This window comes from Cibotium barometz, chromosome 10 (assembly GCF_041138505.1).
Source record: "Cibotium barometz isolate CiBa-2024 chromosome 10, ASM4113850v1, whole genome shotgun sequence".
Classification (NCBI taxonomy): Eukaryota; Viridiplantae; Streptophyta; class Polypodiopsida; order Cyatheales; family Cibotiaceae; genus Cibotium; species Cibotium barometz.
The window spans coordinates 48,094,932-48,121,641 of NC_141055.1; the positions used below are offsets into that span (position 1 = coordinate 48,094,932).

The 26,710-nt window shown below is 41.9% G+C and overlaps 1 pseudogene; it reads right to left on the bottom strand.

Annotated features, from left to right (window-relative positions):
• Positions 1 to 4,564: 4,564 nt before the first annotated feature.
• Positions 4,565 to 24,953, bottom strand: LOC147634992 (bifunctional pinoresinol-lariciresinol reductase 1-like; annotated as a pseudogene).
• Positions 24,954 to 26,710: the final 1,757 nt, after the last annotated feature.

Consider the following 26,710-nt stretch of genomic DNA (forward strand, 5'->3'; position numbering starts at 1 on the left):
TTGGCCTCTTCTTCTGAGTAAGCCTTTGCAAGTTCTCTAGTACTTCTATGATGGTATGTTCTCTCTTGAATCTTTTTAGGAAAGCCTTCTTTAATTCTTCAAATTTTTGGAAGTGCTCCACACCATATTGGGTGTACTAGCTTTGCCACCTAGACTATTGCAAAGTACTCTGTCTTTTGTGGTGGTCTCAAAGGTGAAGATCTAAGAATCTAGATCCTACTCACTCTTATCCTTAAACTTTGAGCATTTGAGAGACATCCTTCCCACAACTGTCGATTCTTCCTCTTGTTGATCTTCATGCCTCCTGTTTTGAAGCTACTGGTGCCCTCGCTCTCCCTCTTGAATTCTCAGAGGTACCTGATTCTTCTGGTCTTACAAGCATGGAATCCCTTCCAAAAGTCTTCCTGGATGATGCAGTCGCCCTTCACTTCCTGAGGCCTCCAATTTCTTGCGATGGTACTACATCGCTCTACTTGAGCTTTCCTCATTCTCCATGCCCTGTCCATTGGCAATCATATGACTTCCTTTGTGAACATACTTGATACAAAGACGTGCACACTTACTCTCTTGATCTACTTTGACTATATTTTATTTTCGGACTTCCTATGCATAACTAACCTCAAAACTAGCCTCTAACTTTCTACTCCCCTTCCCAGCGTACCAATTCCTAGCACACGATCGCCAAAAGTGTAAGTTTTGGACCACCTAGTCGGTCCTGAAGAGCAGCAAGACTGATGCGATTGTTGGCCAATGTGATAAGCCAATGCTGGAGCATTGAACTGTCGATCTACCTAAGCTTGGGGAGTAAGATGTGACTATAAGAAAGCTAGTTCCTAGGTCCTTCATGATTCCGGATACAAGTCCACATCCAAGAAGGAATGCAATTAACATAGAATAGATATAACTATGTAGAGTAGAATAGAGACACAAGTCACAGACAAACCCATGAGACATTCTTCAACATTATCTTGGACCCTCACAGTACAATACCCTGGCAATCACTTAGTTCGTGAACTCTTCATGTCCACTATGCCCTCAATTAGCTATCCTCTCTAATCCACCACATACATATCCAAGAATGATCCCCTTTGCTACTTACATCCATCCGAGCACTACCCACTAGGAAGAAACCGTTATGCGTTGTTATACCAGCTTTTTTATTTTCTTTAGGACCCTCTACTGCCCTTCCCACTATTTTGGCTTTTGCTTTTATTCCGAGTTGGAATTCTTGCTTATCATTGTGTTGACAAGTACTTGTGATCTTGCATGACTAGGAATTCTTTCTTATCATTGTCTTGACAAGTCCTTTTTTTCCAGTCCATTGGTCCACTTTTACCATATTCACAGCTACATTAGTTCATGTTGGGGTATGCCTCTCTTTGCAGCCTTTCCTCTTGCACTTCTTATTGATGGCCTTGGGGCTGTCATTTTGCTGATGCCTTAGGGAAATGTAGCAGAGTATCATATCAACCCAACTCTCCTCTATCCAAATATTCCCCCTCCTCTTTCATAGGGTTCTATTGTTTTCAAGCCCAATGGAAACTTGGTTTGACAACTCGGATTTGTCAGCTAATGCTACTATGTTTCCACCATTCTTGGATTCATGTTCTGAGTGTTGTAAAAACATGTGTCAATGGTTTCTCCAAATAGCACATGGCTTCTACGTGCTTTTAATCTTGAACTCTTCCTTTCTCCAAATAGCACATGGCTTCTACGTGCTTTTAATCTTGAACTCTTCCTTTCTATTACCTTGGTTGTTACAGTTCGTGCACCAGATGTTCGGTCTCAATCCAGATCCTACGTGTCCTCCAACAAGCTTGGTTAAGGCCGCCTTCAGTTCTTCTTAAACATCCACCTCTACTTCTTGCCTTTCTTCCTCTAGGGCTTTATCTCTTCAACATGCGACTCTTGACTAGAATCTAATTTTGAGGTGTCTTCTCCAGAATTTGACTTGAAAGTTTCTTCTTCCTTCTTCTTTATTTTGTCCTTCCTTTTCTTTTTGGGGTCTTTTCTCGTCTAGTTCAAGATCCCTTCAGCTCTGGTTTCTCTTGTCACCACTTGTTCAAAGGAGAAGTTTGCCAAACCATACAAGGTTGTCACCATTGGGACACCCTCAATCCAAATGAAACATTAACTCAGTGTGGCTACGGCAAGTTTATTGGGCTGATCCAGAAAAATTAATAGTAATCTCTAAATTCTACTGTAATAATCCTCTAATGGCCTCTTCTTTTTAGTAAGCCTTTGCAAGTTCTCGAGTATCTCTATGATGGCATTGTCTCTCTTGAATCTTTTCAGGAAAGCCTTCTTTAATACTTTTAGGAAGTGCTCCACACCATATTGGGTGTACTAGCTGGTGGCTTTGCCACCTAGATTTGTGGCAAAGTACTCTATCTTTTGTGGCAATAGAGTTGGGGTGGACAAGAAGGTGGTCTCGAAGGTGAACATGTGAGCATCTAGATCCTCCCCACTCTTACCCTTGAATCTCGAGTATTTTAGAGACATCCTTCCCACATTTATCGATTCTTCCTCTTTTTGATCTTACTATCTCCTATTTTGAAGCTCCAGTGCCCTCTCAGAGGTACCTGATTCTGTCATTCTTATAAGCATGGAATCCCTTCCAAATGTCTTCCTGGATGATGCAATTTCCCTTCACTTTGTGAGGCCTCCAACTTCTTGCGATGGTACCACATTGCTCTACTTGAGCTTTCCTCATTCTCCATGCCCTGTCCATTTGTAGTCCTATGACTTCCTTGTGAACATACCTGATACAAAGACGTGCACACTTCCTCTCTTGATCTACCTTGACTAGATTTTCTTTTCAGACCTCCTATGCAGAACTTACCTCAAAACTAGCCTCTAGCTTTCTACTCTCCTTCCCAGCATACCTCTCCCCTGCACGATCGCCCCAAAAGTGTCAGTTTGGGACCACCTAGTCACTCCTAAAGAGAAAGGACTAATGCAACTGTGGACAATGTGATAAGCCAATACTGGAGAATTAAACAAACGGTCTACCTAAACTTGGGGACTTAGACGTGACTACAAGTAAGCTAGTTCCTTGGTCCTTCATGATTCCAGATAGGAGTCAACGTTCAGACAGGAACGCATAGAATGAACATGGAATAGATATAACTATGTAGAGTAGAATAGAGACAACCCATAAGACAATCTTCAACATTAGCTTGGACCCTCATAGTACAATACTCTGACAATCTTCTAGAGACCAACCCATGAGACATTCTTCCACATTAGCTTGGACCCTCATAGTACAATACTCTGACAATCACTTAGCTCATGAACTCTTCAGGTTCACTATATGCTCAATTGTCTATCTTCTAATCCACAACGTACATATCCTCTACATATCCAAGAATAATCCTCTTTGCTACATCCATCTGAGTACTACTCACTAGGAAGAAACTGTTACAAGTTGTAATAAAGCAAGAAAGCTTTACATACCCCTAGTTTGTTACAAAACGAGACAATCGAAGGTGATGGCCAAAGGGGTTACAAGTGAAAATGACTTATAAGCCACCTACGTAAGTATTTTACCTTCCTTAATGAAATGTTCAAATATTTCTAGCTAAAATCTCTAGTTAATCAAGGTAGTAACATGTTTCTTACTCTCTCAACATTTTTAGGAAACACTTAATAGTATCAATAGAGGATTTTTTTGTGCTTATTAATGGTCCATAATTTTCTTTTGAGTGATTGGGATTGATGGTCATTGACCACTTTAGAGACTAGGTGAAGCATCTAATATCTTTTCCAATAATCATCTTCTTTAAAAGGCTATTGGTATCAAAAAGATGCATCTCTTCAAGACTAGTGATAATTCTACCTTAGTAATTCATTAGTTTGGAGATGTATTCTAAACTCTCTTGCGTAACAGAGCCTCAAAGAAAAATATACTTGGAGCTTAATATTTTCTAAACTATAATCTTCTAGATGATAATATACTAGGTTTGACTCTCTCTCACTGAACTGATCAAACCTAAAATCTGGTAAAATAATCTTTTTTATGAGTAAATAAGGGTCTAGTCTATCTAGGCTGAATGAGTTTGTCCCATCTTTTTTAAATATTTCTTGTTCCTCTCTTATTGAAATTGTCTTAGCATTTCGTAGCCTTCTACTCACACTTTACCTTTCCTTGGTAAGTAAAATCATCCCAATTATGTTTATCTAAAGCCACCTTTGGATCTATTCTTAAAAGAACCTCCCTTGTAATGGTAAAATATCATATATTCATTAGTTATTAATTACTCATAATCAACAAGTTTCTCTTAGGGAAGGGTTCCTCCTCAGATTATTCAGACCACCACTGGGATTCCACCACGATTTGCATCAAAGGTGCAGTAAATTTTTAGTTGGCTACATGAGTATTTTGGACATTTGCCATCCTACCGAGCTTGCATGATTATTCGGACCACCAGTTTCCATGAGATTAAGTAGAGTACCCAACCAGCCCAGTGGAACTAGTATTATTTAAGAGACTCCTACTCGGCTATTATGATACTGCATCACTTACTTTGTACTACCTCTGCTCTTCACTCTACTCTACTTTGCTTCATTGCTCATCCTCTCCCTCCATCGCCATGCGCCCATCTGCTCCCTCCATCGCCACACCCGCTCCTTCCACTCCCTCCAATGCCACACCCTTTTCCTTCAACGACACCATCGTCACACTTTTTAACTCCACCCAAATGCCGCCTCGTATCACTCTGCTTCCTACTCCTCGTATCAACATCATCCCCATTTTGTCATCTTCTGCCTACAAGGTGGTCGTTTTTCATTCAAATCGGCTCTTGCTAAATTCACTTATGCACCATCTTTGGACTCTAGGTAGGTCGGCTCCCCACAGGACTTTACATCGCCCATCTATGGCAGATGCATGAAGCAGGCCTCTATTTTGTCCCTCTATATGGATGCCCTGTGGATGGTGAGACGAAGGGATAGCAAGATTCATGGAGGAGTGGCCTTGTCTCACATCGTGAGACTGTATTATACATCCATTTTTGTGTACAAATACATTTTATGATCGTCTCACATCTAGGTCGACATGTGACATTAAAAAACAGTATTGTCAAATTTTTTTTTTACACGTACACCTTTTTTTTAAAAGAAAGAAACCCGTTTTATTATTACAAAAGTAATATGTTTTTTAAAAGATTAGTACACCCTTGCCAAATATTAAACATGACAATTTTTTTTAAAAAAAAGCATGGTGAGTGGTTTTTTAAAAAAACACAAGCAACCAGTTTTATTTGGAGAAATCCACATACTTTTGGGTTTTACAACTAAGTGTTATTTTAACACTTGCTAAAAAGAACACATCAAAGATTTTATAAAAAGCTTTCTCTCTCTTATATATGTTTTTGGTAAAAAAATGAAACTCAAAAAGCACACCTTGCTTTCGACTTTTCCTCCCTATAAAATTATAAATTCAAGCTTCCTTCTTCTTCTTTCTCACCGAAGAGAAAGAGTTTGTGAAGACCATTTGGAGAGAAGCCTGCAAGGGTTTTGGACCAGCCTACTACAAATTCAAAGCATGAATATATACCCTAGTTTTCTCCCTTTTCGCATGTGAACGCCCTTTTTGGCACCCTTTCCTTTCATTATGGTGGACGTACACTTTGACAATAATGTTGATGATGTTTAGAGTCCTTAAGATGGTGAACAAGATGTTGAAGTGCCCGAGTCCAAAATAGAGTATGTGTTGGAGTTAGGGTTAGGATTGTAACAATGCACACACACAAGATAGAGAAGCTTGAGAGCACACAAACTTACTAGATTAGATTGAACAAATGTGTGTGAGATACAAAAGATAAGTATACACCGCAAAATGAGTAGATAAGAGGGTGTACATATGTACGGGGAAAAAACCTCCTAGTGAGGGAAAAAGTGCCCCAACGGTCCTAAGTGTGTTCACACATATCACTACCATATAATACTAAAAATCCTCCCTAAAGTGATAATGTGAACATGTATAGGGTATGGATGATCAATGCTGAAAAGGTAGTAATCCCAAAGCTTTATGAAATGCTTCAAACTTTTCATGGGGAAGAGCCTTCATGAATAAATCTGCCATGTTGTTATATGTAGGCACAAAGACCAAGCTGATCTCTACCACAGAGTCTTTTCCTGACAAAGTGGTAATGCACCTCAATGTGCTTAGTGCGAGCATGAAACATTGGGTTCCTTATAATTACTAATACGATCTGGCTGTCAGTGAAAATTGTAGTTCTAGATGACTATCCAACACCCAAATCAACCTATAAGACATCCGAGCCACACACACTCAACTGTAGCTATAAAAGCTTCCCTATACTCAGCTTCACAGCTTGAAGTAGCCACTATTGGTTCCTTCTTAGCTCAGCCATGATATACATGAATCACCAAGGTGAAAGCAAAACCCACTAGTGGACACTCATGTGTCATAATATCCAGCCCAATCTAAATCACTAAAAGCATGCAGTTGTGACTCACCCCCCTTTGGATAAAACAATCCAGAATACTGAGTGCCCTGCAAATAGAGAAAAACCTGCTTGGCAGCCTGCGAATGCTTCGTACCTAGGCTATGCATAAATCTGCTCAATTACGAGACCACATACTATATATATGGCCTGGTGTTGTATACATAAAGAAGGGATCCAATAGCCTACTGATTTAAACCAGCAAGCCTCTTGCATCTTGAAGACTAAGTCGAGTACCTGTCTCTGTAGGTGTAGCCACATGTTTAAAATCTTCAAGAGTAAACCTCTTCAATAGCTTCTGTATATATTTAGACTGTAGCATAACAATGCGATCATTGTGCTGTATAAACTGAATCCCCAAATAATAATGCAAGGGCCCCAAATCCGACATCTCAAACGATGATTGCAAATCAGCCTTAAAGGCTGAAATCGTATTATATTGGGTCCCATGTGAGCAGCATGTCATCAACATATAGAATGATAACCAAAAATATGTTCTTACTTCTCTTCACATAGAGGGTACTCTCTGTTGGATTGTTACAAAAATCATTTGCCACCTAGTATGCATGAATCTTCTCATACCATGGTCTAGGAGCCTACATAAGCATAAAGAGTCTTTTTCAACCTGCATACTTTAGACTCTTCTCCTTTCACAAAACCAAGAGGCTATAATACATACACCTCCTCATGTAAATGAACATTCAAGAATGCAATCTTAATGTCCAACTGATGTACATTCCAAATTTGTCGATTCTTCCTCTTCTTGATCTTACTGTCTCCTGTTTTGAAGCTCCCGGTGCCTTCCCCTCCCTCTTGACTTCTCAGAGGTACCTCATTCTGTCATTCTTATAAGCATGGAATCCCTTCCAAATGTCTTCCTGGGGATGATGCAGTCGCCCTTCACTTCGTGAGGCCTCCAACTTCTTCGATGGTACCACATCGCTCTACTTGAGCTTTCCTCATTCTCCATGCCCTATCCATTTGTAGTCCTATGACTTCCTTGTGAACATACTCGATACAAAAACGTGCACACTTCCTCTCTTGATCTACCTTGACTAGCTTTTCTTTCGGACTTCATGTGCAAAACTTACCTCAAAACTAGCCTCTATCATTCTACTCCCTTTCCCAGCATACCTCTCCCCAGCACGATCGCCAAAAGTGTCAGTTTGGGACCACCTAGTCACTCCTAAAGAGAAGGGACTAATGCATTTGTGGACAATGTGATAAGCCAACGTTGGAGCATTGACCTAGACTATCTAAACTTGGGGACTTAGACGTGACTACAAGTAAGCTAGTTCCTTGGTCCTTCATGATTCCGGATAGGAGTCCACGTCCAGATAGGAACGCACAGAATGAACACGGAATAGACATAACTATGTAGAGTAGGACAGAGACAAGTTAAAGACCAACCCATGAGACATTCTTCAACATTAGCTTAGACCCTCATAGTATAATATTGTGGCAATCACTTAGCTCATAAACTCTTCAGGTTAACTATCCGCTCAATTGTCTATCTTTTAGTCCACAACGTACATATCCCGGAATAATCCCCTTTGCTACATCCATCCAAGCACTACCCACTAGGAAGAAACTGTTACAAGTTGTTATAAAGCAACAAAGCTTTACTTACCCCTAGTTTGTTACAAAATGAGACAATCTAAGCGATGGCCAAAGGGGTTGCAAGTGAAAATGACTTATAAGCCACCTACCTAAGTATTTTACCTTCCTTAATGAAATGTTCAAATATTTCTTGCTAAAAGCTCTAGTTAATCAAGGTAGTAACATGTTTCTTACGCTGTTTATAGTTTTAGGAAACACTCAATATTATCAATAGGTAATCCATAAAGGATTTTTCTGTGCTTATTAATGGTCCATAATTTTCTTTCCAGTGAGTGGGATTGATGGTCATCGACCACCTTAGATACTAGGTGAAGCATCTAATATCTTTTCCAAGAATCATCTTCTTTAAAAGGCTATTGATATCAAAAAGATCCATCTCTTCAAGACTAGTGGTAATTCTACCTTAGTAATTCATTAGTTTGGAGATGTATTTCTAAACTTTCTTCTGTAACATAGCCTCAAAGAAAAATATACTTGGAGTTTAATATTTTCTAAACTATAATCTTCTAGATAATAATATACTCTCACTGAATCGATTAAACCTAAAATTTGGTAGAATAATATTTTTTATGAGTAAATAAGGGTCTAGTCTATCTAGGCTGAATGAGTTTGTCCCATCTTTCTTAAATATTTCTTGTTCCTCTCTTTTTGAAATTGTCTTAGCATTTCGTAACCTTATACTCACACTTTACCTTTCCTTGGTAAGTAAAATCATCCCAACTATGTTTATTTAAAGCCATCTTTGGATCTATTCTTAAAATAACAGCCCTTGTAATGGTAAAATATCATATATTCAATAGTAATTAATTACTGATAATCAACAAGTTTCTCTTAGGGAAGGGTGATTTCTCCTCTCTACACCAATTCATAGCTTCCCAAACTATCGTACTTGGAAGTGTTGACAATGTAGAAGAGATTTCAACTCACATCTTGGAAGTGTGGGCATTTATTCTACATCATTTCCCAAATATTACCTATCTAGATGTGTGCATAGTGAAAGAATTTTGGGTCACCAAGGTTGCATCCATCTATTACCGTTTTTCCAACTACTAAATCCTTTCATCTTCTCTTTTTAATCACTCCATGCATATTGCTAAATTCCATTATGCCTCTTTTTTTGTCCAACACTCATAGTAGATATGATCCAAGTTTTTGCCTATACAATTCTTTACGCCAATTTCACATTTCACTTTTTTTCTAGTTTATTAATGTTCTATTAGAAAACCCCCCCAAAAAACCAGTTATTATACATAAAGCATTTCAAATAGTAGAAATAATAATTTATTTTAATTAATTTAATTGATTGTTGTTTGTGAGGATATTTTAGTTATGGAATAATTATTCAAATGCATATGCTTAGGAAAGGTGAAATCCATCATTGTAAATATCATGTCTATGTTATGAAAAAAGATTCAAGACATGACTCATGTACCTGAAGTAGGCCTCTATCCCACATGTCCATAAGGTACAATCCCACATGTTTAACCTTGGTACAATCCACATGGGATGATACCTCTTTCAAAGATGACTTGGCATTAAATAACCTTGTCTCATAAGGTGCAACAAGAGAGCTACTACATTGTCGTGTTTGACCCCTTGGATGGCTTCTACAGGCCCAACAGTGATAAACACATTAGGACTTGTTTGGGGTCTTCTTGGGCCCTTTAATTTGTCCCAAGCCTAATGATAGTCATTAAGGAGTGGTGCAATGGGAGAAGGCCATGTGGAGAAAAATGTTGGGTTTCCCTGTCCCTAATATGTAGGGTTCAAACTTGAATCATACCATTTTCTTTTAAGAAATTGGGCTGAAAAATGCAAAATCTTTCAATAAAATCAAATTTTCCACCTTTTTTTAATAAAGACAGCTCAAACTGGTATAAATGACCCCACCTCAAAAAGTGGGCTAGGGCCAAAAACGCCCGCCCATCATTATCCCTCATTTAAATCTACTTTTCCCTCTCCCCACTCCCTCTTCCTCTCTCTAAAACTAGCAATTCGGTTTTGAGTCTCTCTCTAACTAAAAGAGTCATTTTTTGGCCTTCTCCGTCCCCATTCAGCCTTCCCCTTCCCTCCTAAAGTTAGATCTATCTTTCTGTGCCTTCTTGGCTATGGAAAGCTTGGAAAACAGTCCACTTTTTTCCCCATCAAGTCCATCCTCTCTTGCTTGCACACATTCTTCACTCTCCTCTTGCTAGCTTATACACATTCTTGACTCCTCTTCAGGGATTTCATTAACGTCTTCACAATTTCGTGATCACGTTAACAAAACCTAGTGTTAACATATTAAAACTTGTGATCACATTGTATATTCACGTGACCTGAGAAATGACCTGCCGGAACCCACTAGTCCAGTAACACCTCCGGGCTTCTATCTTTCCCGGCGGGCTTGCCGGGATACAGAGTTTTCCCGGCGGGCCCGCCGGGAAAGACAAAAGCCCAGCGGGCCCATCGGGAAAAACAAGGAACACCGACGGGGTATTATTCTGTATATAAACACTGCCCGACACCCATCGTACAACTTTTGGGAAGATAGTCCTTGTTTTGGGGGCGTGATATCTCTCCTCAAAGTACTTGTAGAGCTCTCGAGTTGCTAGAAGTGTCCTCTTGGGAAGAACGTCCTTATTTTAGGGGCTGTCGTCTTTCCTTTTAGGCACTCCTAAGGCTATTGGGCCACTCGTCCTTAGTTCTTTGAACTGGGGGCAGGGTGTGGTTCGTAGCTAATACTTGCAGAGATTTAGGGACAAATTTGGAGTCATTCAGCTTTGCATTTGAGCCACGTACGTAATCTACCTCATTCTGCTTTATGAATGGTTTGATGGAGCCAAGAGTCCTGCTTAGGGGCTTGTATTGGTTCTTGATACTTGATATAGTTTAGAGTAGACAAGGGTCTATTGTCCTATACTAGAGTATTGGGCAAGCATAGATCTTTGATTTTTTTTGTGAATGTTAGAGAAGGTCTATTGTCCTATACTAGAGTATTGGGCAAGCATAGATCTTTGATTGTATAAAGTATCCTTAATTGGGTACAAAAGGCATCCTTCATTGGGGGTGCAATGTGCATGATAGTCTCGAAGTAGTTTTGTAGTAAGACCTTGGAAGATAGTTTGAAGTAGTTTTATGTTATGTGATGATCTTTTGTATTTGTCAAGATAGTTTCGAAGTACTTTGTCTGCAGATGTATGTTTTGTCATACGTGAGTGATTTGTTGTTTTTTCATTTGTGTATTCATTGTTATATGCTTGGTTGAATAGGTTATTTGTTGAGATGGAGGACAATGTTGGATCCAGTGATACCTCCAATAGAGTCCAAATTTCAAATAGCAGAAAAAAAAGGCACCTGGGATAGAGTGGCAATATGCAATTATCGTTGGTGATCGATTCATAGATTGGGAGTGTAAGATATGCCATGCAGTAAAATCAGGTGGGGCGCCTTGACTAAGAGAACACTTTTTAGGCGGACCAAAGAAAAAGTCATGTACCCACCCCTCTGCACCTATAGTGGCCAAACGCATAAGAGAAGAAATTCAAAAGAAAGATTCAAGAAAACATGACACTCCTACCGTTTATGTATCAAGGCAGTAAGAACATTGTTGTTCTAATCATCAAACTCCCGCTACATCGCCTACTTGTACCCCGATGTGCAACCAGAAAGTAATCTACCTAGTGCATCTTCTTGCAAGCGAAACTTTGACGTAGGAAATATACCCATGCGTCAAACTTCATTGCAAGAAAGCCTACGTCAAGGTTGACTCGATGATGCACAACTCGTCCTTGCTGAAGCGATTTACTTTTCTGGGAGTGCTATGATGATGGTGGACAGTGAGCATTGGAAGAGAGCATGGAAGAAAATTGGTGAGTTTGGACCAGGGTTTTCACCGCCTACGTACCATGCTATGCGAAATGATCTATTAGAGAAATGTTATGCGCAGGTAAAAGAACGTGTACAAAGAATAATTCTTAGCAATATAGAGCTTTTTGGATGTAGTATAGTAAGTGATGGATGGTCTAATGTGCAAAGAAAACCATTAATTAATGTAATGGTTATTTCACCTAGAGGTGAGACTTTCATCCGTGCCGTGGATTCAGCTGGTTCAATCAAAACTGGGGCTTACATTGCTCAAGTCATTAGCTCTGTGATAGAGGAAGTGGGTGCCAAAAATGTAGTCCAAGTCATCATGGACAATGCAAAAATTTGTAAAAATGCATCCAGAATCCTACAGCGACAATATCCACATATTTTTCTGGTAGGCTGTAATACTCATAGTTTGAATCTTGTATTAAAAGATTGGTATAAATCTGATGATACCAAATGGTTTGCCTCAATCGTCGACACTGCTCGCCAGCTTGTGAAATTCATGCTCAAGAGACAGAGAGTTTTAGATATGTTTCGACCTCGCATGTCAGTTACGTTAAAGCTTCCAGCGGAGACTAGGTTTTGCACTCACTTTTACACTTTTGAGTCTCTTCTTAGAAATAAAGATGCAGTTTGTGAAACATTTACATGCATGGCATTTCATGACTGGGAGAACACTCAACTTGAAAAAGTGAAAGAGAAAATCAAAGTCTTGAAGGGAGCACTTACGAGAAGAAGTTGGTGGAACAGTGTGATGGATGCATACCATGTAATGATGCATGTTATGTATGCTGTACGAAGTCTTAATCAAAGAGCGCCTAATCTCGGAAAAGCATGGATACAATGGTGGACTGTCCAGCGGAGTTTGGAGTGTCCTGAGAAATTAGAGCATTCAGTGGTGGAAAAGCAATGGCGTGTACCATTCTCCAGTAGACAAAGAAAAGTTCTGTTGAAGTACTTTCATGCTAGATGGATTGGAGCGCATTCACCACTGCACAGTGCTGCTTACATGTTAGATCCTGAATATTGGAATATGGATTTGATGTCCAACGTTGAGGTGGTGCAAGATTTTTATAAAGTGGTAAACACTTTCTATAATAATGATGATGATCGTGTACAGTGCATAAAGGAGATGACCTCATTTCGGTTGAAAGAGGGTTTATTTTCCAACTCCCTTGTTCAACAAATGGCTAAAGAGCAACCTGCATGGAAGTGGTGGATGATGAATGGTGGTGAGCATTATGCTTTATTGCGCAACCTTGCGATGAAGGTTCTAAGTCAGTGCTCTTCAAACTCAGGCTCAGAAAGAAACTGGAGCATGTATAAATATATTCATAGTACTATTCGCAATCGACTTCTTGCAGATCGAGCAGATAAACTTGTTTACATGTACTGCAATGAAAAGATCTTGCGAGACATCGAAAGCGAAGAGTATGAAGAAGATATGCCCAGATGGATGTACAATTGTGAAGATGTAGTAGATGAGAACTTTGATGTTGGACGTACGTTGTGCACCACCCTTGAGATAGAAGACAATTTAGACATTGACTTAGATGAGCTTAATTTAGCAGACGAGAGAGTAAACGGTGAAAGAATTTTGGAGCAAGATACTGACATAGAGGAAGAAGTCACTTCATTAATTTAATAAAAAGTACTTGTACAAATGATCATATTTGGAGAAATTATCAATACAAAAGTAGAATTTGTTTTTCTTAGCTCTCATCTTGAAATAAATTGCGAATTGCACTAGGAGTTGCATCTAAAGGTCTTGGTGGTTTATATTCGCTAGCCATGCCGAACACTGTATAAATACCTTGATTTATTGGGACATTGCACAATGCACATGTGGAAGTATTTTGCATTTGTCTCACTAAACATATTAAGTGGTAATAGTGTCCACATGGTAGTATATACTGGCCGCTCCACCCATCGAATACTTTGTAACATACAGGACATTGGGGGATGGAGGAACTTGTAGCCTCAGCAGAAACTCCCACAAGATCAGGATGTATCAAAAAATGAGAGATGTGGTTTCCTTGGCGCACAGGAGCAATACGTGAGGAGATGCTCTCCACATCTTGGCTGATCTTTGTTAGCTGCTCTTGAATCCCTCTATTGGCCGGGGGAGGAGTTGACGCTTGAGTTAATCGGTCAGCTTCTTTCTCCTTCTCTGCTAGCTGTGCCCCTAAGCTTTCTTTGGCCTGGTTTAACTCTAGTCCAGCGCCCTCCACCATGAGAGCAAGTTCTTCTCTTGTGAATGTCACTGTCTCTTCACGTATGTCGTGGGTGTTGACAGTGGCCTCTCTGGAGGCGAAGTCCACTGGAGTTTCTAGGATAAAGTGAGCATATAGCATTTTAGCAAAATAGAGTGGAGCGTCGGCGTTATGGAGAGGACGACCGTACACCTCCAAGAAAATGCGCTCGGCATTAGTTTTGATATCATTGTGAGTGCAACGAGAAATCTTCCATCTTCCCTTCTTAATCTCGCCATCTGGACATGGCCATATTTCCTTTATCATCTCTGTGGTTACGCGTTTGTTTATGTCTTTCCATTGGGCATAAGTTGGATTTGTCCATTTCGATAACCTGCATGCTGTTCTTGTAGCTTCGCGGGCTGTCAGGCCATGTGCAAGGGCCTTCATTCGCTCGTATGCCTTCTTGGCTAACTCCTGATGCTCGTTCGCTTGCGCCTGCTCCATATCTGCATGAACGTAAATGACTTTAGGATTTTAATGAACTGTAAAGATCAACGTAAGATAAATTGACCGTTGCTCTCAAAATCTTGAAGTCAAACATCACGAGAGGAGATATGTATTGCAAAGACTAGATGAGAAATATCCACTTGACTCCAAAAACACTTCAAACAATGCTCGCACATCAAATTTTGAAGAGAAAACATAAACTTAAACACCACAAGAGGAGAGAGATGTTGCAAAGACTCAATGAAGAGAGAAACAAAATTTTGAAACATTGGACACATTAAATTTTGAAGAGAGAAACAAAATGCCATTCCTGAAACTTAATCTCTTGATACTGTATCATTACAAAGTTGGGGTGAATGCCACCGATAGCTCTACAAGAGGACGTTGTGCCGTCGTAGGGTCAGTATTTAGTGATCTAAAAAATTCAACTACTTGCAAAATTGATTTTCGCTCATCGCGATTAGGCAGAAACATCCAATTTTTGACTCTATGAATAATAGTATCCATGGTAACTTTGTCATGGGAACTATTATCCATCCACAACTCTTGCACTTTCTGCCAAAAGTCATATAAAGTTTGTAATAAATATCCCAAGGCAAAAACATCAGATCCAGGAGTGTATGCATCTACCAAAAATGGATCATAAAGCTCTGGGGCTATCCACGGCCGTTTATTTCGCTCTCTATCTGCGTAGGAGACTGCCTGTGCCACCTTCTCGGGGTTCTTGTCTGCTTCAAAAACAAAATTGAGAGACACCCGTTTTTTGGGCGCTCTCAGCAGCAACCCCCAATCGATAATACCTATGCGTGGCTTTAGATCTTTTGTATAATCCAACACTACATTGAAAGGATGTAGGTCGGTATGTACAATACGTGCCATATGTGCTGCCGCTAGACCTTCCACCAGGGCATGCATAATATGTGGCATGTTTATTACTACCTCTTTTATTTTTGAAAGTTCTAGATGACTTAAAGGGATATTATCAGGCGGGGGTTGTCTCCATCCTCGATCCAAACGAAAAATTGCTCTGGTGAACTCACTGAATCTGAAGGCAACCTTCAGAAGAGTATCACCAAGAGCACCGCCATTATAGTACGGTAAAATTGTGATCCAAGGAGCCTCTTTTGTAAAGGCAATGCATCGGACAATCGATGGATGTAGCACTTACATACCCTGCTCTGCCTGGAAGCTCTCGAACTTCGCGCTGCCTTCTCCTTTGTAGTGCTTTCCGCAAAAAGTGATGTGCTCCGGTAAAAATGATATACCTTTAATTGCATACTCTTTTACTATTCCAAACACACCGGAGCCTATTGTTCGTCCTTCGTGAAGAGCTTCGTGCGGGATGCCAATAAGATGTGTGCACATAGAATTGTAGATGGTACGATTAATGACACCTGTACCACTTGCATCTGCCTGACTAGACGTTGCAGCGATGTCCTGGGCAATGCGCACTCTTTTGGGGAGGGACTCTGCATCCAACGCCTTCATGCACTTGCTCTTGGCTCTTTGCTCGCTCCATACAACGTCCCATAACTGTAGACGTTGCATATTGGCTTCAGGCAGGGCAGCATCTCTAAGATCACTGCATGCTACACGCATGCTCCCCAAAATGGTTCGTGTTATGTGCTGATGGTTGAAATCTGCTATCTTCTGTCTATCTAGCAGCTCAGCGTTGCCTCCGCTTCGAAGCCGACGCTGTGCATTTTTCCATATTTGGTCTATGAGATCTTGCATGAGTATCCCAGAGACTCATTGATCTTTTTGACGACATCATCAGTACATTGTGATACTGTGATGACCGCTTCAACGCGAATTGCTCGCAGAACAATTTTGCGCTCTTCGGGAGAAAGCATGTTGATCGTCTTCGTAAATCTAGCAAATATCACTAAACACAAAAAAACAGAATATCAAACATTACTGAAATAAACATCAAGCAAACGTGAGAGAACAGCAACAAGTATATCAATATCGTCAATGTTCATACAAAAACGGAATATCAAATAATTTTAATGAACTCAACATCATCCAATACATCATCAAACGTGAGAAAACAGCAATAAGTGTATCATTACTTATCAATGATCAAACAAAAACAGAATATATCAAACAACATTACTGAACTCAACATCATGTAATACATTATCGAACGTGAGACAACCGCAACAAGCGCATTATTACTTACGAAGTGTATACATTATCGAATGAGAGAGAGAGAGAGAGAGGGGGAGGAAGAGAGAGAGGTGTGACAGATAGAGAGAGGAAAAATTAAATGACATTTTTTATAGTTTTGTGAGTTCCTAAAGAGAGAAAAATAATGTTTTGTAATCCTAAAGCACTCCTCATCTACATACCTATCGTAATAGAGAGAGATGTGAAGTGTATCATGAGAGAGAGAGAGAAAGAGTTGTGAAGTGTATCATTGCGAGAGAGAGAGAGAGAATTGTGAAGTGTATCATGAGAGAGAGAGAGAGAGAGAGAGGAGAGGAAGAGAGAGTTGTGACAGATAGAGAGAAGAAACATTAAATGACATTTTTAATGTTTTTGTGAGTTCCTAAAGAGAAAAATAATGTATTGTTTTAATTTTTAAGTAAATAGAGGGAGAAAAAAGAAATTATTAAGAATTATGTATATTTTAAGAGAAATAAAAAAAATCATTATCTACACATCTATCGTGTTGTGAAGTGAATCATGAGAGAGATAGAGAAAGAGTTGTGAAGTGTATCATGAGAGAGAGAGGGGGGTAAGAAGAGAGAGATTCATATTTTTTGAGTTACGAATCACGATATTATAAAATAAAATGTTTAGACAATATGATGTAAACTTTGATCCATGAAATACTAATGCCGCGTTAGCAACCAAGTATCGCATGGATCAAACACAATAAAAACAATACAAGTCAAATCAAACAAATTTACGACATTTATTCGACCGCGTTAACGATCATATGCCGAAATACGCAAGCAAATTTACGACACTTTTTCGACCGCGTTAACGATCAAATGCCGCAATATGCAAAAAACATTTTATGCACTAGCGGACGACACCAACTTGCCGTGTTAACGACAAAATGCCGCCCGATTCTATGGGAATACCAATAGGATACGAACATACACTGGCCGCGTTACCGACCATATGTCCACATTTGACAAAGGGAAGGGAAGGGAAGGTGACATCGCCATAACAATACTATGCTTGCCGCGTTACCGACTAGTACCACTACGGCGTGTCATACTTACCATAGGACACAGACTAGCCGCGTTATCGACTAAGTGCCCCAGGGTAAGCACCATTCCGAAGAATGGCCTTACACACACACCAGTCGTGTGGCGGGCCACCCAAATCCTGTCGCGCATTGCGACAATGGGCGGCTGCCCGCACGAACTCACCCACACACACATCCCTCGTGTGGCGGACCACCCACATCCTGCCGCGCATTGCGACAGTGGGCGGCTGCCCGCACGAACACACCCACATACACACACACACAAGTTTTCATTACCTGTGTATGTTGTCAGCAATGAAATCCCAAAGGGCCCCCCGGGCCCATATATATAGAAAATTGTACCCCGCCGGGCTATATGACGACCCCGCAGGGACCCGCCAGGCTTCGATTTATCTCGGCGGGCCTGCCGGGTATAGCAAAAGCCCGGCGGGATTTTTCCCGATTACCAGGTCGCTTGCCACCGGCTTTTTTGAGAACATGTTAACATGTGAACATGTTAATAACATGTTCACACGTTATTAACAAAAAAAATTTTGTGATCATGTGAATATAAAATCAGAGCTCCTCTTGCCAGCTTATATGCTCTGCTAGCATTAAGTTGCAGAGATCTTACAATGAGTCGCCGAGTTCAAGGGTGGAGTCCTTTAGCAGCAGCAACGAACAAGACGACACTAGCTTGTGGGTTACAAGCACCTTTGCAAAAGGAATGTGGGTGACGATGCGTCCAAGCACAAGGGGAGCCCACAAAGTCTCTTGCAAATACATAGGGTTAAAGTCGCACCATTGGAAGGGTCGCATAGTGGATCTCAAGCAAGGGGCTGACAGAAGCAAGTAGGTGATGATCCAACACGTCTACAAGGCATCGCAACTCCGTGTTGACAATGCCAATCACAAACGCTTTCCTGCAAATTGTAAGTTTTATTTGTGCTTCTTGTTTTATGGGCTGCACTGAGACATGCTAATATCATTTCATGTTACGGAAGCTTGATTTTTTCAAGTATGTTCTTGTAATCTTCTGTGCAGACATCTTTCCGTCGACATTTGTGGAATGAGAGCCTTTAGAGGCCCTTTCTGGAACCTTTGAGGCGCACCACTTTGAAATCGGCAAGCTACTATATACTGGTTGTTCGGCATCAGAGCTTTTAGAGCGCTCAGTTTTCTTCTTTCATGCAGAGTATATTGTACCCACGTCAAGAGATGGTTCTGGGACTTTACGGAGGCTCCCTACACCAAGTCTCACGGACCATGATTGGCCAAAGCCTGACAATACTTTGGTTGCACTAACCAGACGTCGGATCGAGATTGATGTGTGCAATGCAATGAAGTGCACCTATGGGTCACATCGTGCGACTCTCACGTTCTTCATGCCCTTACATTTGTTTGTGTTTTTGTTCAAGGAGGCTGATGTTCATCGGACTCCTACAATGTGGATTGCAAAGGTAGGCACAGCAATGAGTGCCTTTCTGCCACCTTCATGGGATTTGAAGGTTATTCAACATCAGGGTGACAAGATAAAGTGCATGGTGGTGTCGGAGAAGATGGTCGTTCAGTACCAGCTTGGAAAGCAACAACTCTCTATTATCTTTCCTTACAGACATTGGAAGCTAAAGTGCATGGTGGTGTCGGAGAAGATGGTCGTTCAGTACCAGCTTGGAAAGCAACAACTCTCTATTATCTTTCCTTACAGACATTGGAAGCTGACTGGAGGCGAATGGCAAGCACTCGATTCGGACATCAATGATGCAGAACCGCTTGATGTACATGTTAGCACGCAAGCTGATGTGTGGGATATCGTAGTAAATGCTGATTGGAATATGGCGAACCTAAGGGAGTACTTAGGCCTTAGGTTTGCACTGAAAGGTGACCTTTCATTTGTGATTAATAACACACCTCTACGTAAGAGGAAAGAGGCATCTTACTTTTGTAAAAGCATTCCCTTCCCTAGATGTATCCATATCAAGCAAGCTATGTAACAGATTTTGAGAGATTAATTCAAAACAATTTTGGCTACTCGCAATTTGCGTTCAATTTTGTGCACTTTTAAGTTATGTCACGTGTTTTTATTTTTTTAGAGGTTTTAAGTGAATTTTTAAACATAAAAAAAGTTTTAAAGACCTCTTTATAAGTCACTTTTGGCCACTTTGAGTTCATCTCCTCACTCTCTGCATCTTTGCGGTCCCCTCGCCTTCTTTGCTACTCAAGCATGGCCACCCCCGCCCAAGCTCTCCTATCTCAATTGCACAAGCTTGACCTCGATCACTTGATCGAGAAGCTTGCACCCATCTTTCAGACATCTATTGACATGGAAGGCACCACCGAACTCCATAATGATGTGTTTGGGGCGTTCACTAGCTACATGGACACATACATGGCTGAATATTGTGTCAACTTTGAAGACGAGGAGGGGACTTGGGTGCCTGTGGATCTTATCAAGCATACCTACAAAGCGGACAAAAATTTCAGGTTCAGGCTTGCAAGATTCCTCAAAGGCCTTAGTAGCACATATCTAAGGGAGGAGGAAGAAGATAACCTGGTAGATCTTGGAATGGGCAACATCGGCACAAGTTTTTTGAGGTGAGACATGACTCTTGCCCTCCTGATCTTGGAGGGAACAAAGAAAGCAAGGGAAAGAGGAAGGCCACTCCTCCAAAGAAAGCCACACCTTATCTCTTGATCAAGGAAGCTGACCCAAAGGAGGAGATTGTCACACGAGTGCAAGAAGCATCTCTTGCACTTGTGCCTCTGGCGGAAGAGCCACAAGCTGAGGCTGTGAAACGGGACATCAAAGGGGACGATGTCATGGATGAAGTTCCAGAGCTCGAAGTGCAAACTCTACACCCCATCATAGTAGAAGGTGTAGAGTTCTTATTTTTGGATGACATCGCCCATGTCCTTGGGCTGCACCAGGATGAAGCTCTCTCAGTCATTGCTATGTACGCGGGCATGCGAGACACACAACACCCTTCCAAAGATGATGACATCCGCATTGACTTCAGTTTTGCAAATGTCAAAAAGGTGCTTACGCTCCCGAAAAATCATGCCTCAATAGAGTCCCTTGTGGCAGAGACTCTTGTACAAATATCCCAGTGCAAGGATTTCTACGAGAGTGTGCCAGAAACTAGCTTTGCCCCTCACAAGCCGCTTGCCATTTCGGATTTCGTCAGCCTCGGGAGCATCAATATTAGTGATGCAGACCTTGTGGATCATGATGATGCCACTGAGGTAGTACACCCAATTTCTTCCCTCTTAATTTGTAATTTTTTGAAGTCAACTCATTCTTCTATCTACTTTGTAGACCGCAAGAGAAATGGACTGGTTCGCAAGCCAAAAGGGTGGAGCACAAAAGGAGGTGGAGGGAAAAGATGCTGCGCTATGGCACAACATCCCCAGCTTCAATGCCGAGATGCTTCGCGTGATTCACAATGACTTTTCAAATGACACGCAAGCTGAATTTTTGAAGTGCAGAGCCCTAAGCGCCATCTTGCTTGAAGCCCCTATAGCCCAAAATGCCCATAAATGTATTCTTGTCAATAGGGAAGCAGCTATCTATGGCTTTGGTGATAAAAGTGCGGGGTCTTTCCTAGGATTTTGTAGCCTTAGCCTTGGACAAGGCATCACTGATGCCAAAGAGATAGCCAAACGCATTGGTGACAAACCATCGGTAAAGACTTTCACCCACGAGGCTTTCACCAAGCTCATCAAGCGAGTTGGCTAGATCCAATGTACTCATTTGCCTTTTGTGAAAATCAAACAATTAATGACATCAAGATGTTTATCAAGCTGATTTTAAGTTTTAATTATCTTCTTGATGTGTTTATATGTTGTTGTCGTGTCGTGTCATGATGTTTTAATCAATTTTTGCGATCGCTTGTCTGCCACCACCCGTCCGACTTTGGCTCGACTCGACAGGCCGATTTCTCCTGCGTATGGCCCCAAAAGGGTAGATCAGATGTGTTGGGTGCGCCGGGGCCGACCGGGGGGGGGCGGTGGTCGCGGCGTGGACCCTGTGCGCCACGGAGCGACTGTAACCTGTTTGACCTGGTCAAACAGGTTACAGTCACTCCGTGGCGCACAGGGTCCACGCCGCGACCACCGCCCCCCCAGGCCCCGGCACAGGTCAAACAGGCTACAGTCGCTCCGTGGCGCACAGGGTCCACGGCGCAACCACCGACCCTCCCCCCCGTCGGCCCCGGCGCACCCCGCCCTGGTCAAACAGGCTACAGTCGCTCCATGGCGCAGAGGGTCCATGGCGCAACCACCGGCCCCTCCCGTCGGCCCCGGTGCACCCCGCACATCTGATCTACCCTTTTGGGGCCATACGCAGGAGAAATCAGCCCGTCGAGTCGAGCCAAAGTCGGACAGGTGGTGGCAGACGAGCGTTCACATGAGGTCGAATGTACGTAGCGACAACAATTACATGCAAAAGACTACAATTACCTTGACAAGACGACAATCACTTGCAATAGAAAACAACTTTTTTGAAAATAGACATGGTTTTTCATTAATCAAATTGAGATTACAAAACAGGGATTTATTGCATTACAAAGGCTTCTCCTATCTAGTGAAAGAGAGCATCGTCTCCACGGATACGCCTAGCTAGACGAAGATCAGATGGCTTCATAGTGACACGTTTTGCATGCACCATGCACAAAACCACGTCTTGGAAAAGCGAAACCAAAATATCCTTGGCACCTTACAGAGCGCCTAGTGTCGCCGCTTGCACACGATTAACATCCCGGCGCTGGTCGAGGATAATCTCTTTGACGAGACGTGCAAAAGGTGCCACTACTACATGGTAGCCTAATACCGGCGCTTATACCGACGTCATTGAACGGGGTCTAAAAAAGCCCCGTCCTCATCGGTATAAACGTCGGTATATGCGCCGGAACGATGACATACCCCGTTTAATGTTAATGCATTTTGCAACTAGTTACAACTTCTCTCCACTAAGTTTCTCTCTATAAGGAAAGTTTAATGTTAATGCATTTTGCAACTAGTTACAACATCTCTCCACTAAGTTTCTCTCTATAAGGAAAGTTATTATGAATATTATTTCACTAAATATTCATAATCTTTGTCAGACTAAACCAAAGGAAGGTTATTATGAGTACTTCATCTAATATTTATTATCTTTTGCATGCTCAAACATTAACATAACTAAAGGTTATTAGAAGCTATCACTTATCGTAACTCAAGAATATAGGTTTCCCTTGCTGTGTCTATTTCGTGAAGGAAGGAGAGAGAACAAGACCTTATCGTAAATACTAGTTGGGAACCCGTGCTTCGCACGTACCCAAACCTCCTCTTCCCCTTCCCAAACCTCCGAATTCTTGCCACATGGCAGCTTTGTGAAACCCTTCCTTAAGATAATGTAGAGATGTAGAGATGCATCACAGATTTAGAAAATTCATATAAATCTATATCATGAAGAGAGAATGTATGCTTACCATGCATGTCCTTAAGCCATGTAGACTCAAGAATGTGGGTCTTTTGTAGTGTTGTTCCTGACTGCTCTTCCCAAATGGCACCACCTCGTTTTGAGAAAGGACGTTTGCTGCTGGGCGAATGTAGACAGTCGTGTTTACTACACGAGGATCCTCTACAGTTTTGATCACATAAGCTGCAGCATCCTCCTCTCTCACCCAGATTACTGCAAAGCCTCAAATTATCTCAAAATTAATTCATAATCTAAGGTGTAAACCTTCGAAAAAAATATGGCAAAAATGTTATACGTAGGATTTGACCTTTTTGATTGCCATCACCGTAGATGACCACGCTGTCCGTGGGTGGCAAGAACCGGCCATATTGAGCAAGGCCAGCCAAGAAGTAGCCGGCAAAGTAGTTGGTCGAGACGTAGGTGTAAGGGATCCCCGCCTTCTCCACAGCTCGCCGGACTTGTCTCTTTTCCGCAAACAAATCACCCGCCGGCGACGGACAGTCCACCAGATGGTCCGGATCCATCCCATACTCCGAAGGCAAAAACCTCTACACCCACCATTAACATGCATGCAATGCTTCTGAATTAACCTTGATGCCCAATTAATTAATCATGCCTGCTGCATTCATCATGTCACTGCTGATTGCAATAAACAAATCCAATTCATCTACCTATTCCTCGTTGCTATCTAGCTCATGATAAATTAGTCGTCCTAACTCTCATCATTAAATCCTGCAGCTGCTGATTTTACCTCGATGTTCCCAGCTTCTTTCATGGCCTCTATTAGCTTCAGTTGATCTAGAAGTTTGTGTTCACCCATGGCTGATATCACAATGTCTACTTGCTTCACTGCATCTACCAGGCTGCTATGATCTTCTACGCTACCCTGCAATTAGGTACTGAAGCACAGAAATTAGTCTCGAAGGAATGGAATAATCATTGGAACATTTACTTTATTTCAAATAAGTAATTTCAAGTATTGCACTGCTCACAACTTTGATTCAAGACTGAGGGACGGTGTAGTTGGGGTTTTTTTTTTACCTTCAAGAAGGTAGCACCGGATCTCTTGCAAGAGCTAGGCCTTGTGAATACTGTCCAGTTCACTCACACTATATATCACTAACTAACTACTTGCTTCCAATCTTCGCCTGCAGTTGCTTGCTTGAAAGTTGAAACCGCCACCTTAGAACAATGGCTACTGCTGCTACTGCTGTGATTGCTGGCGCCGACTTCTCAGTAAACCTGCTTACCGCCTTGTTGGGCACTACGAGTGTGGACCGCAAGATCGCAATTGGGCTGCATAACAACTCCAAGGATGAGTGGAGCGCACCTCGCGTGCACTTCATGTCCGGCACCTCCGATGCCGGCCTTCCTGGGGCCATCCCTGCAGACCATGTGCTCTTGTTCGTAGCTCGCAAGACCAATGGCGCTGCGGGAGGCACCGTGGGTGTCATGACCTTCCGGGCGGACGAAGAGAAACGTAGGGTGCCCAGCATCCAAGCTCGCCTGGGCGATGTGCTTGCCAATGTAACCAGTAGCGCCAAATATCAGCACACGACCGGGCTGTGACATTGCTTGTACGAGAGAGTGCGTAGGGAGGGCGCGTTGTCTCTAATTACGTAGCCACACGCGCGCGCTTGCACACTCTCTCGCTCTCTCTCTCGCTCTCTCTCTCTCACACACACACAGACGCACCCACTCTCAAGTGGGAGAGCGTCCGACAAAGCGCAGTGCACCTACACTCCCTAACACTGTGCCTTTCCCTTTGGTGAAATAGATACCCCACCAACACAAACCTGACCTGGCCGCGTGAGCTTGGATTGAGAGACGAACTGCGCATCGCCGTGAGCGTGGAATCAAAGTTTGAAGCTGCTACAGTGCACGCGAAACGGGCGAAGAAAATGAACACATTTTAGTTTTTGCCAAAATTCGCGATGCATAAACGACCCAAAAAAAAGGTGGCTTATGCATCGCAAGTTCGATGCATAAACCACTCATTTTCAGTTTGCAAGGGTCGCTACAATGGTGGCATAAACAACTTTAATTTAAAGGTCGCATAAGCATCCACGAAAGCGACCCCCGCTATTTTCTTCATATTTATATGAGGGTCGCTATGTATAGACCATTCTTGTAGTGAGAAGCTCTCTTCGAGGAGCATGAACATGAAGATCATCAACCACGACATTCTCAACGGTCAAATTATGAACCAGAGGAAGAGGCCATGCATAAACTTGCACGCCTTCCATTATACAATGGTGCCAACATATCTGTATTGCGTGCATCTCTTACGATGCTAAATTTGCAGTCAATTTTTGGATGGTCTAATACAAGTGTCACTCAACTATTCAAGTAAGGACTTTTTTTGGAGATTACACCTACTGTTGAAATGATAAATTTTCAACTTGTATTTGACTAAATCTTAATAGTAACAATCAGATATTGCCATACTTGCTGGCTTTTGAAAGACCAGATATTGCCTCCTGGCAACGAGATGCCTCCATCTCGTGCAGATGCCAAGAAGTTATTGAAATCCATAGGCATGGATTACAATAATATTCATGCTTGTCGCAATGATTGTTGCCTCTTCCGCCATGAATATGAGCATTTGCAAGAATGTCCCCATTGTGGCTCTAACAGATATAGAGAAGATGTTCAGGGGGAAGCTGTCCCGGTAAAGTTTCTTAGGCACTTTCCAATCATCCCAAGAATAAAAAGCATGTTCAGGTGCAAATCTATAGCAAGCTTGATGACATGGCATGCCACAACTCGATCTAGAGATGAAGTGATGCGTGTGCCTGTTGATTCACCCGCATGGAGACACATTGAAGAGAAATGGCCGGCTTTTAAGGAAGAACCTCGAAACCTCCGTCTTGGCCTAGCAATGGATGGTGTAAATCCTTTTGGTTTAAGGAGCTCTTCATGGAGCACATGGCCTGTTTGCCTTGTGAATTATAATCTTCCGCCATGGTTAGCAATAAAGAAAGGTCATTTGTTGCTCTCATTAATAGTTCCAGGAAAGTACAAGGTGAAGAATATGGATGTATATTTGGTACCACTTATTGATTAGTTACCTACCTTGTGGAACGGAATTGAAGTGGACATGTCAAAGCAGCAGAGTGGCCAAAGACTTACAACTGTGCAAGGTATTCTCATGTGGACAATGCATGATTGGCCTGGCTATGGAGAATGCTCAGGTTTGTCTATATCGGGTTATAATACATGTCCTGTATGTGGTCCTCGACTTGATTCAAGATACTCAAAAGCATTACGAAAGAATGTCTACCAAGGACATGGTAGGTATCTTCCAGAAAATCATGAATTGCGGGATGGTAATCTAGGAAGACCTCCTCCAAGTGCATTGAAGGCAAGCGATTGGAAGATCAACAAATGGGAGGAATGTGGCAAC